The sequence below is a fragment of the Paramacrobiotus metropolitanus genome, unplaced genomic scaffold (genome assembly GCF_019649055.1).
Source record: "Paramacrobiotus metropolitanus isolate TYO unplaced genomic scaffold, Prichtersi_v1.0 Parri_scaffold0000047, whole genome shotgun sequence".
Taxonomy (NCBI): Eukaryota; Metazoa; Tardigrada; class Eutardigrada; order Parachela; family Macrobiotidae; genus Paramacrobiotus; species Paramacrobiotus metropolitanus.
Window position 1 is genome coordinate 234,186 of NW_026570267.1, and position 13,416 is coordinate 247,601.

The following is a 13,416-nucleotide window of genomic DNA, read 5'->3' on the forward strand; positions in this document are numbered from 1 at the left end:
TAATGTGGTTAACAACCACCGCTAGTATAGTCAAATTGGTCTATGTGGTTGGTTTACAAATAACTATTCTAGGTTATCCGCTTGCTACTCACGGTCAGTTGTACCGTACATATCACAGAAAAGACGAGTGCCATACAAATACACTGTGTTGTACTTTCAGTTCTCATATTATAAGATCTATTTTTATCGATCACGATTTGCATCCAAAGCAGATCCGCACGGCGCACACGCAGCGCGACCACTGCCAGTCATTGGTTCGTTTCAGCGGTGTAATTTTGTATATACTTCTATGCAAACCCAGCAGGCGTTCTTATCAGATGCAGCAAATTTAAGTTATTTTGAAGTCTAACAAAGCGCTTTTATACTACAAAGACCATTCGAATTTTAAGTTACGGTAACAATTTTTGAATTGTACATATAAACTGTACATGTTTAGTGAAACCACACGACCTTTTGACTTTTTGCGATGTGTTGCTCGGGTAGGCGTAAAGTGCCAGTAGCAAAGCTTTGTACTATCGTTCCATGGCTGAACAGGAAACACAGAAAAAGGATCTCACTCTGTGTCAAATGTAAGTAAATTTCTCACATTAGCCATATCCTCGTTTTAATTAGCGCCTGCCTGTTTGCATTGTGCCTTTGTAGCTGACATTTACGACGACTGTCCGCATCCGCATCACGAGAAAATTGTTTATCGTACAATTCAGCCTATATATCAGCAATTGTGGATGAATTTCATTCTTTCCACTTTGCGATTCGTCTTGGAAGGCATTGTTTTGTTATGGGCGGCTCACAAAGTTTTGGTAACCGATTATGGCACTCCGATTGCTTACGCCAATAAAACAGTAAGCATTTTAAATTGTACCATGTTATTTTTAAATGCAAAGACTTCACTACCTAACAAAGTTGAACATATATTTATCGTGCTGCAGAACGAAGATTGCAACAGTACGAACATAGTGGACTCCAACTGGAAATTCTGGCTTTTGTGGGCCAACACCGGTGCGCTGATCACCCTGATTTGGCTGCTCTCTGTGGTGGTTTTAAATAGAATATATATGTTAGTAAAGACTGGACAGTGGCGTCCGGGGGCGGGAAAACCTCAGTTTCGCGAGATTATCTTCTCCTTGGTGGCAGTCAAGCAAATGCTTGAGGGCATAACGGTAACGACTAGCTGCCTCGGATTGCTAATGTCCTTGTGTTGGATCATTTCAACCTGGTATTCACATGAGTGTCCGACCACGACAAATCTGAACATCGATCCGATCATTGGTCTGTTTATCACGCCATGGATCGTTTTAGCCGCTGCGATCGTGTTCAATGCACGTTTATGCTGCTCAAAAATATATCTTTTGACAAGCCATCGGCAGCGGCTTCGGTTCCGCAGTTGCACGGAGATCCAGATGACACGTCGGTTGCTCCGAATGTCCGTCGTATGGCCCATTGTGCGCGAGGAGGACCGCCCCCTAGCCGGCACCAAAACGTTGCCTGGGTGGTGACCGTTTTACACGCGTAAATGTCGAGGTCATTATTTTACTTAGTAAAATATTTAGGGTTTTTAAGTTCCAAAGTTACCGACACCCCGTACAGTATTTTCTGAATGTCTTATTGTCAAGGGAATCTTACGTCACCGTACCGACAATTTCCCTATCCAAGTTGCGCTTAAACGGTTTTCAGGCCAATGGGTACCAATATAGCTTAAACTACGTCAAAAAATCATTTAGCTTACACTACGTCAAAAATCCATGGAAAAAAAGCGTTTGGGAGCGAAAGCAAGAGTTCCCGTGTGTGTACCGTGTGCAAGTACATGAATTTGGTACTGTACCATTTTGATTTACTCGGTCACTTCCTTTTAAGCACTGTACGTTGGCAACCGCAGGGCTATGCGCCGCAAAATTATGGTAAAGATAGTCGCAAAATATGCAATAAAGGCTCAGTTTTTCTAGGGTTACGTACGTGTAGAAGTTCTGTAACGTTGAGACACTTTACCTGATCCTTCTCGTCATTCTTATTAATACTGGAGCGAGTGTTTACTCTCTTGTTACGTTTGGCGTTACGGTTTGTGCATACTGTACCGGCCCACCGGGCAGTGTATGACACTGTATTTACTCTGTATCTTTATTTTGCCAACAACACAGTTACCAAGAGACAGCGCTTTTTGAAAAAGAAGGCAGTATGGATCCAGTAGTGGAATTCAGTGTGTTATTAAATATCGAAGCTAAAAATTAGCCCATCAAAACAAAAATGTTGGCACAGATGATTACGTACTATTTTGCCACATACAATTGCCTCCAGATTATAATAATTCGGCAGTTTTCGGGACAACAATTGTAAAATTAAAGTTATCTTTTCGGAACACTCTTCCTGATTTTATTTGGCGGTGCATAGGCGGCATCTGGAGAAGGACGGGTTTAAAAGTCAAAGATCTGCAAAGTATTCTGCATGATTATAAAAGTAAACTCGGTAAAGCATCCTCCCCAACAGAACCATCGCAGTTGATTCACGTTTTCCACACGAAAACACCAAGCATTTTAATGGCAAATTCGTGAAATCCTTTACCATGAGCGGCGTTGTCCAGCACACTTCCACCTCCGACGCGGAAGCGGTCGCTGTTGGTTCACACAGTGTGGCGACGCAGGAGACCACTCATGTGGCCGTCGCCCCGCATGAAGCACTCCCGTCGGCCGTCGGTATCCTTCCGCAGTGTCGTTCTGGTGTACGCTATACCAAGGCGCAATGCGTACGAGTACTTGTTATTGTATTCTCCCGCATCGGAATGGAAGCGTGGTTACCGCCGTGAAAGCGTCCTCGGAAACGATGGCCATTATTCCCATGGCCACCACGACTCAGCGCGCTGTGCAATGCAGTGATGATTTTGTTTCCGAATGCTGATTGAGTGTAAGAGAAAATTTATTTTTTATCAATTTAACGGGTTTTACCTATCTTAATTTTGTACCGCGATTATCGTGGAAATTTTTCTTGTGTAGTCTAGGAAGTCCGCGGCATTATAGCGTAGTTTTCTGTACTACAGGTTATATCGAATTTGTGTTAACGGGAAGGCTGAAATGAAGTATTCAGCGTTGCGCAGGTGGGCAATGCGATGCTCGTGGAACTTATTCTGCATTCAAATGGACACGATTTCTGCATGGTGTTGCCGAAGTGTGGCGTCCCTGTTAAAGACTTGGAGCGATGCCGATCGAAGTATCAGCAAAGGACAAACCTAAACTTTAAAGCAAAAAAGGTCACACTACAAAAAGAACACACTGCAAGTGATTTTAGCCGAATCATTCCTTGAGTAAGTTAATGTTACAAAAACGTTTAACAAGTTTAACTTGGTCTGGTTAATGGTATCCAACGCACTTGTAAACACGCTGAGAGAGGCATAACTTTCCTTGTCTACAAGAACAATTTCATTCCATAAGAGCGACAAGCGACTTGAGAGAGATTCCTGGGAAGGAGATGGAGTCGCCCCGGACAATGTTGGTGGTACCGCCAGAATGGGAAAGCACAGTCGGTCTCGCAGATCGTGTATTACCTGAAACACAAGACACGGCAGCAGCAGTTTGTTCGTACGGTACGGAAAATCGTTCTCCCAGTGGGATGATGGGACTGGGATCACTGGGATCTGTAATTTGTACACAAAGCTATGATCGTACATGTGAAGAAACTTAACGGCATCCTTCCATATCGTTCCACGTGATACAGCATCAGCATGTCTACCTTTTCGCAGTTTGCTATTTGTGGTTCTTTGTTGGTATCGTAGACTGTGCAAAAAACTGTCAAGTGCATAGAGGGGACATCTGTCCCGCTACATAATACAATAAATAAAAATTATGTAAAGATATAATTATATGTAACGTGTTGCATCCAGCTGCTTCATAGGTACCAGCTCGTACAGTACATCTGTACTTATGTATGTACAGACATCTGTACTTCTTTCGCACTGTGTGTAGGTACTAGATAGTGAGTGTATCCTGTATCATGGGTTTTGTGTCTTGATAGATGTTTCCTGTAATCCGAACTCATCCGGTTTTCTGATAGTCTGTATTATATCGCCCGATCCCAAGTGCAAGGAGCAGCAGATATCGTTTTTTTATCTCGCGATTGCGGATGCAGTTTAATTATTGCGGCCGTTGGAAAGGTGAGCAATCGCATGTAAACTTCGGATTTATGTACGGGGCAATTGAAGTAAACAAATTGAGGGCTTTTTTAGGAGGAAACTGTGCTTTATGGTTTGGAATCTTCTGAAAAACAGTCGAGGAAGTTGTTCTCGCATCCTAATTTGCCCATGGATTATTTATGGTTGTCGGGAAGGCATATGTATGTATACTGTTGTCCGTTCCGCGGATGAAATAACGCTTTTACGGTTGTCTTGTGTACGGCAGAACAATAAAGATCGACATGATTTCAACGACGTCTCCGATGTGACATGTTTTCCACTGGAACTGGAACATATAATTGGTAACAGAAGTCTTCAAGGAATCGTTGACGATAGTCACGCAGGTATGCTTTCTTTCTGCTTATTGGAACTCCGTTTTCTTCCTTGCTTTTGTTATAAGTTACTCTGGATGAAGTTAATGAGCCGCTCTACATGGTATGATGGTCGATGGTGTTTCCGGCCAAGTAGGTATCTAGTTTCCTAACAGTTCGCTAAAAACTTCCTCGTTTGATTTGGTTTTGATTTGTAGGATCATACGACCGTATCTCCGTCTGTTTGTACGGAAACCGTTGCTGTTCTGCCTGGTGATCGAACACTTAGCTTGGATTATGCGCACCTTGCAAATGTCCCGACTACCGGGACGCCAGCTATGGAGAGCGACAGTTTATCTCAGCTGACTTCCGTCGCTGAACACAGTAAGCAGTATGAGCGCTTGAAAAATTCTGTGCAAGATTTGTTTGCATTTTTAGGTGAAATTAGCAATCCGGTGGCTGTTTCTGGTGATACAGTCTGACGAGTGACGAGTGACTGATGACGCATGGCGCCCCGATGACGCATTGAATCCAGGTAGCTTGTAAATTGTATTGTTGCAGTGTATTCCCGTGAGCTTGGAAAAATTGTGTATTTTTAAAGCTACCTCGCTCCAAGCGGTTTTGAACTTTTAATTCTCCAGTATAGAATATGATTTAGTTAAGGTCTTCGTGGTTTATTTAGAAATTGAGAGTTCCGGTTGTCATATCGATACGGTGGAGCGGAAATTAAAGGGCATCTGAACCTTTATTCACCATTCTCCAGTATCGCCGGGATCTGTTCTCGTTGTCCCGCCAACTATGGAAGATCTAAGTTATATAAGAAATCTTTTTGAATTCAGCTCACTCAATGATCTGGGTGTCCTGGCCAGTAGCCGCAGCAAATTATGTGATCAAGTTTCGCGATCTGTCAGCCCGGGAACAATGATGCATTCTAACAATAAGGTATGTTGTACTCTGTCTGAGTCTGTCGATTCCGCACTATCGATTGACGAATCAGATGCAGTACAGTAATATATGAAAGTATTGTTAGACTAGAGGTTAACAATATTCGGAACCGCTTACAGTTATCGATTTCAGAGCGCTGCGCAGAGTAATGCCGCCAGTATTTACATTGTTTCATCCTACGGGGATGTTTTTGAGTTTGCATCAGTAATTAAGGACAACGCTGTGTTCCGAAACCCGGGGCGAATTTGACATCGTTAGCCATTCGAGCGTGCGAAAGATTCCCGACAGCATGGGCTGTAGTGCGTACCTGTCGTGGTGCTAGATTCGACTGCACGGCGGATCTCAGGTGTGTTAATCCAAATTCCAAACTCGCTTAACTTTTGCCAATTTGTAGTTAGATTTCTGCTGCAGTATTACTATTACTTCAACTGTTTTCCTACGACATATTCAAGTTATTCATTTTCAGGCATCCTGTATAATCTTTATTTACCCCTCAATATTACAAAGGAGTCAAGGATGCTCCAAAGTTTCCTATTTTGTCTCCCTGCCATGCAATTTGAAGTAATAGACATGTGATACAGTATATTTTTGTTGTATAAGCAATTATGTAAGTACAGTAACTAGAGAAATAACAATGAACAACTGGGAAAACGAAAAATAGCGAGTGCTACTTATGCATTTCTCTCCACGGGTTTTTCGACGCTTGTTCTTTTTATTGCCGATTCCGTCCTTGTTATAATTTCGGCGGTAAATTTAAAGTATCAGCCACAAATACGACGATCAAAATTACTACGATGACAGTATGGTTTGAAAAATTCACAAAGTAGAACAAACATAGTTTTTCTCCACGACGCCAGAATCCCCCTTTTTGGCCTTCTTGCTGATATTGTAACAGTGGCCTATCTGGCTACTGTTCTAGTGGGATGGCGATCAGCCTTTACCACGATTAAACGGCTGTTGGTGTGAAAGGTGGCACGGCCGGCAACGATGCTGGCCGAGGACGCGCTTAACTGATGTAACGCAATTACACAGGTGGCTCCGATTGGGATGACACAGGTTCATCCCAAGCGGTCAAACACAACAACGTAACTCAAGGCATGTTTAATGACAAGGGAATCAAGAACGCAGCAAGGTTGTAAGCAAGGGTTTCAGCAAGAGGAACAATCAAGTAGATGCAAGCTGTAGCAAGCTGAGCACAAGACTGAATTCTAGAAATTCATGAGAAGGGAAACTAGCCGGTAAAGTGGACAAATTCATAACGCGATGGAATGATTCATCATAACTGGGCGGTCTTATCGTTCGTACAAATACTATCGCTACATCCCTCACGGTAGCGATGAGATATACTTGTCTCATCAAGACAACAAAACAAGTGACATAAGAAAACAGGAAAATTAAGCGTTAGGAATTAGTAAACAGTACAACACAATGGTCCGGGATGATCCTTAACGTACGGCGTGGTGGTCCCTCACGTTGAACTACCACGAGAATCCATCCGGCGATCGGAAGGATCCTACAGTCAGGTTCCGCTGGGCATGTCCGGGAATGGGAAGGGGTCCCTCACGGTATCCGGAAGCTTTCCGCGTCCTTCCGGCGAGATGGGGAAGTAGTGGAACTTTCATGTAATGGCAATGTACCGGCGTTTCGGTGAATAATCTTAAGCGGTTGTCTTATTAACTGCCGGTAGAATGGGGACTGACGAATACTCTGTATGATGGAGACCATTGGTTTTACTTTAGATTTTAATGTTGCCGGTTTTGATTTTCTTTTTGATATCTGTGACGGCAATGTAGCTTTCGGCACTTGTGCTAAGAAAGTCTGTTTTGTATGCGGAATTTCTTCGCTTTCGGCAACTGATTTTAATTTTGGCGATACCAATGCGGAGATTTCAGTTATTAATTTTTCGCACATTTTCAATTTTTGTGGAATCGTTATGTTTTTACTAGAAACAGTCCGACAATTCGAACAATTATTATTTAAGCTTTTAACGACAGATGACTGAATGTAAGGTGTTCGCGGTCTGAGAAAATCAGATGTTTGCATATTTTCTCGTTGTTCAGTTAATATCAGTCTGCAACGAGATGCCGATTTATCCAAACGATTACTGTAAAAGTTAATTTCTTCAGTATCGTAGAATTTAGGGGTACATAGGCATGTCCATAAGGCCCTCCTTTATTATAAGATCTCAACCGTTTTCCTTGTTCACTGTACCAAAGGAATCTCCTCTTCGGCGTAACATGTATTTTATAAAGTTGTCGTACTGTGACTGCACTTTGGCTTTAATGTCATCGGGGCATATGCGCGGTAATGTTTGTTTGTCGTTAAGGCTGAAATTTGTGCATTCACCATACGAATGGAAAAAATCTTTACATTTAGGACAAAATAATTTCCCATTGTGTAGTCGATAGCTGTCAAAATCGATGAATTTTGGATGTACAATTTTGTCCGCGTTACAGTGTTTCCGATTATAATATTTTGAGCGATCTCGTTTAAGGGAATTCTTGCGAAGTCGTGGAGGATAATATTTTTGACTGTGAACACGTTCGCGCGAGTAACTGCGGTGCGACTCACGACGATACTCGTAACAACGGTTTCGTTCGCGATAATAATTTTGGCTTTTCCAGTGACTTGAACGATAATGTCTTTTATTGTCTTGACTGTCGGGCGAGTAGCGACGGTAATGTTCACGGGAATGCTGCGAACGTGAGCGGTCACGATGCGCACTGGGTGACCGATTGCCATCATAACTGCGGCGATCTCTGTAATATTCATTATGTGCGCGGCGCCGGCGTGGGACCGGTGACCGGTGGTCATCTGAACCGCTAAAGCCACTATAATTTTCATGACGAGCGCAATGTCGGTGCACGGCGTCGTCTCTGTTGTTACTGTACGAGTACAGGTCACGATCAGCAGGGCGATTAATTTCTACATTTCTTGACTGTAGAACTGAGCATTCTGCTTTGTCAGCATTATATAATTTTACGAGCACAGAACGAATCTCAGGTAAGGTAACTGCCTTTGACAATGCCAGATACTTCCGGTATTCTGGTACATCAAAAAGCGTGCGGTGAACTTCAGCAATTTTATAGGAATCGGGCATGTTAGGATCGATTTCGTTAAAAAGTATCTGTAATTCATCGAGAAAATCGTTAATGTCTGTTCCTTTTTGGTACATCATTTTGGATAATTTAAGGCGTTTCTTGACGACATAATCAAAAGGAAGAAAACGATCAATTAATTCACTTTTCCACTCTTCGTAACTTAATTTTGAGCATGTAGGCCAATTGCACTCAAAGTATTGACGTGCTGCATCACCAAGGTAGGTAGGTAATATGCAAATTTTCTGGACTGAACTCCATCCGATTGCATCGGCAGCTCTCTCGAATTGTTAAAAGAAAGCTGTTATACTATAATCAGGTTGATCGTTGAAAACTTTGATTTTGAAATCCTTCCCACATAATCTTTTCTGCGACTGTAAAGCAAGCGCTTGCAACACGCAGTTAAAATCAAACTGTCCTTGCTCATTTGTAATCTTCGCGGTATGAGCAGGTGCGGTGCGCTGCGCAGCTGTGTGTACGGCAGACTCTCTCTGGGCGGTTGCTAACTGAGCGCTTTGCAAAGCAGTGGGTGTGAGTGACTCATCGGAAGGCTCATCATCTGAAAATGAAATTAATGTTTCTTCCTGTTTATAACGTTTCTCCAGTCTGTTGTGTAAAAGCATCGGTTCTGTCTGACCGGCATCGGTGCGTTCTGTGTTCCCACGCGCTGTGGTCTGTTCAGTGTCTTTCCGTGTATGTGCGCGTGCATCTGTAATGTTGCAGGCCAGCAGGGCAGGAGACACACGCTGGACAGCAGACGTTGATGTTGTGCTGTCTGTGTGTAATGTCGGCGCACTCGGCACTGAAGGCGCGCGGAGATTTTCAGTGTTGTCATTCTTCACATATTCATTCGGCAAGGTGATGTTGTGCTTTACCATGTAGGAAGATAATTTTTCAACATAGCCTGACCTAGACACTTTCCGGTTAATGTAAACGTTAAGACTATTGCTGATGTCCTGCAACTGCGCTTTGGTGAGTTCATCAAGTTCAGACTGCAGAGTTATCTTCTGAGATTCCATTTATCTGTTGGACCATGACGGTTAATGTTTTCTTTCTCAGCAATCAGATTGACTGCGACACAAGGAAGTTTTGGCGCGAACAACAGCACGGCGGCACAGCGGTGCCGGGTGAACAGCGTTAATGTAAAGCCAACGAAGGAAATGTGTATAGGAATAAACTGACAACGTTATTGTGTAGTATGTACCGTATGTTAATATTTCACACGAAAAATTGATGCCAGTAAAACAGGAGCGATGGTACGAGTAACAGTTAAGTTAGCGTTAGTTTCTACTGTAAAACCTTTTAACGTAATTAATATATCAATGCTGAGAAATGCAATTTCACTGCTCGAACAGCGACGAACACTCACGAAACGGCGATGGCGATCCGTTCCGGGACTTCCGCTGGTTGGCGTGGGAAGTGGCGATGTTATGAAAATCGCTGGTATAGACGGCAGGCGTCCAGGTGGAATGGTTCTTTACAGGAGCGCCATGTAACAGTGGCCTATCTGGCTACTGTTCTAGTGGGGTGGCGATCAGCCTTTACCACGATTAAACGGCTGTTGGTGTGAAAGGTGGCACGGCCGGCAACGATGCTGGCCGAGGACGCGCTTAACTGATGTAACGCAATTACACAGGTGGCTCCGATTGGGATGACACAGGTTCATCCCAAGCGGTCAAACACAACAACGTAACTCAAGGCATGTTTAATGACAAGGGAATCAAGAACGCAGCAAGGTTGTAAGCAAGGGTTTCAGCAAGAGGAACAATCAAGTAGATGCAAGCTGTAGCAAGCTGAGCACAAGACTGAATTCTAGAAATTCATGAGAAGGGAAACTAGCCGGTAAAGTGGACAAATTCATAACGCGATGGAATGATTCATCATAACTGGGCGGTCTTATCGTTCGTACAAAATTACTACAAATACTATCGCTACAATATGTTCTTCGCATCAGTAAAAAGGAAATTTCATGCGCAGCCATGCGGGTCTTGGACACCAATATCTTCAAGTTATACTGACAACAACATTGTTGTTATACCGGACACCACCATACATGGAAACTTACTTGATCAGTGTATACTAATTACGGAAAGCTCCTTCAACCGGTTAGTTTGTGGTACGCTTCTGCAAAATGCGGATCCAAGGTTAAAGGTGTCCTCATCTTGTTGCCCGTGGCTGCCGTGATCTAAGTTTATGATGCCTAGTTTAAAATTGAAATCTCATTTGTTGAATTCTGTTTTTTTTGTGGGCAAAGTTGGATATGTGATCATATGTTCGAGCCGTTGGAGGTGCGAACCTGCGCCGACCGTGCTCTACAAACCATCGCCATTCAACGTTCCATCTAGATCACGGGCACCGCGCCTGATTTGAAGGGGCACTGTGTGCATTCGCTTTTCGAACTTGTTTTGGAGCCATGTTTGTTTTGTTTGCATGTTCTCACTCCAGTCGAGTTTTTGTATGGGGCTTTTATAATCTTCGGTTTCAGTTCTCGCTTACGCAGCTTGTGCGAGTGCTTATTCGATTTAAGTAGGGATTTCTTACCTTATTGAATCTGTAAAATAAATAATGTCTACATATGCGTGTATTTGCGTGGTTTGCAGATCAACTGGAAACTAGATTATCATTGCAAATGGATCGCGCAGTTCTACTTACCTCCAGAAATACTGTTTGCTGCAATGGAGAGATTTTGATTGTTTAGGGCTATCTGCGACTGAATCTCATTCGTTCGTATTTGTGTGGAAATTCTTTGCTGATTTACAGCAGGTGCCTTTTGGGGATCAGCTACTGGATTGCTCTGGACGCATAAGTTTCTTTCTGGTGGACGAACAGCAATTTCTTATTTCTTTCTTCTTTCTTACGCGGAGGAATAGTACGGCCAGTCATATTTACGAAATCCAGTCATTCCAGTGTGTGTTTGTGGAGCATGATGATGAAGTAGTCTCGGGATGGCAGTAACTGAAGCCTGTTTATGAATACTATTGGAAGCTGTACTAAAATCTGATGGTTTTACGGGTTTTTTAGACGGAAGTGTGAATTTTTTTGTTCCCTTATAATCTTGCCAGTGGTTGTAACACTTTAAGCTTTTTCGCTGGTAATTGTTAAAAATTGTATTCAAAAACCTTTGGCTGTTGATATTGTTCATAACAAATTGCAAAGAAGTGAACTGTTCAATGTATTTTCGCGCTGTTATGAACAAGAGCACAATTACATTGTTTTTTATCATGCAGTTGAGCTGCGATACATTACCAACTCCATTTACAATTTATATCGACGCCAATTTCTCACTGGTCAGACGCGTAAGCCATACGGTAAAGAAGAAATACTGTAAGTACGTAAAAATGTACGGAAGCTTTCCTTTCTGAACTAGTACTGTAATCGGATATGCAGATTGCTACACCAGTCGAGTTCATCATCAGTTAACACCGTTAAACCTAGAAAAGTTTTGTGATAAACTACTGTATATCGCTACAAATTGTATTTTACATAGCGGTATGAATGGCTCTATAGCCATCCCTAAAAACTTCGTTTTTTGTATCCACCCCCTTTCCGCACTCCGTCAATTTAAAGGGCGTTTTTTTTTAACTACGTAGTGTATTCGTTTCAAGACACCCGGACAGGTATTTTATAGACACCCTTTTGACGGCTATATATGAGTAGCCTTCTCCTTCTCCTTCCGCCTTCTCCTTTGCCTCCGCCTTCTAGCAGTAACCTTCTCCTTCGCCTTCTCCTTTTAAGTTTACGCCTTTTCCTTCTCTTTCCCCTTCCATTTTTTAGGCATTCGCCTTCAGGCAATTTGACAACTAACCCTTACTTGCTGTGGGAACAATATTGGGCTTAGAATACAGTACTGGCACTGCATTTTAACAGGAGAACCTCACATGCTATTTAGGCGTTTACGAATAGATGTACACAGTATGTATGCATAATTTGTACACGGATAAATCACGCATATGCACTTTAGGATTACTTTGCAGTTTGCATTATGCATTAAGATGTTAGCTTTATTTATAACGTGTAGGAAGAAGGCCATCCGCTAAACGCCGCAATAATTCAGACCTGAATCCTAACGAGTTATTTCATTATTTATTCGCCTACTGGAACGGGTGTGGAGTTAGTTGGGAGAAAGCAAAGGTGTATAACCGTCAAAACCAAACCGTACCTCACCATGGCTTTGATAACGATCAGGAGAGAACTGAAAAACACATTCGTTATCGTGCTGTGGTTTCGGAAAAAGACGAAGAAAAAGCGTATCGTATCCATTTCGGTGGTTTCCGGAAAGTTCACCTGCAAAGTGCGAATAGTCAAAAACGTTCAAAGGGCGTATTTGTAAACATGTGATTGATTGCATCTGCTCATAGCGCGGAGCTGCTTCCAGCTGTTTTAAGCTTTCTAAAGGAAGGTGACTCTTCCACCGCGTTTTTGAACTTTCCTTCCAGGGTGGTGGGAAGAAAACCGGACACCGGGGATCTGAAAACCACTGGTTATACGAATCGATCAAACCTGCAGTTTGATGGCCGTCTACTTCAAAGGTCACTACAACAGGCACCCACAAGCCCAAAGTTATTGGCGCTGCAAAGAGCTCGAGCTGCTTCGCCCGGTACAGTATATATTTCATATATTTATACGCGTATATATTTATTTCATATATAAACGTATATATAAGTGGTAATTCAGGCAATAATCCATTGGTAAATATTAGATGTTTGCAGATGCTGTACCAATTTGACCCGTATCAAGCCATGGAACCGTGGCAAAGCGCCCTTCCTCATCACGAAAACAGAGTATTCCAGCGTTAGCTGTGTGTGCAGGTTGCAAGCAGCTTTTAAGTATGCGGATGTCAGCGTGATTGTTAAGCGTTCGGAACTAGACTATAAGCAGGGAAGCAATGTGGACGTAATTTCCGAAG

General features: G+C 42.8%; 1 long non-coding RNA gene across 9 annotated transcripts; it reads left to right on the top strand.

Annotated features, from left to right (window-relative positions):
• Positions 1-74: 74 nt before the first annotated feature.
• LOC129591538 (uncharacterized) lies at positions 75-11,817 on the top strand. 9 transcript variants are annotated; one of them, XR_008690859.1, is made up of 15 exons: positions 75-569; positions 643-842; positions 930-2,895; positions 3,029-3,292; positions 3,420-3,571; positions 4,000-4,138; positions 4,211-4,317; positions 4,383-4,500; positions 4,557-4,624; positions 4,686-4,851; positions 4,906-5,002; positions 5,150-5,409; positions 5,545-5,758; positions 5,879-5,973; positions 11,111-11,816. It is a non-coding gene; the product is annotated as an uncharacterized LOC129591538 (long non-coding RNA). The 9 variants fall into 9 exon arrangements; XR_008690857.1 differs by having other exon boundaries at positions 4,557-4,620; XR_008690860.1 differs by having other exon boundaries at positions 3,086-3,292; positions 4,383-4,620; positions 11,111-11,817.
• Positions 11,818-13,416: the final 1,599 nt, after the last annotated feature.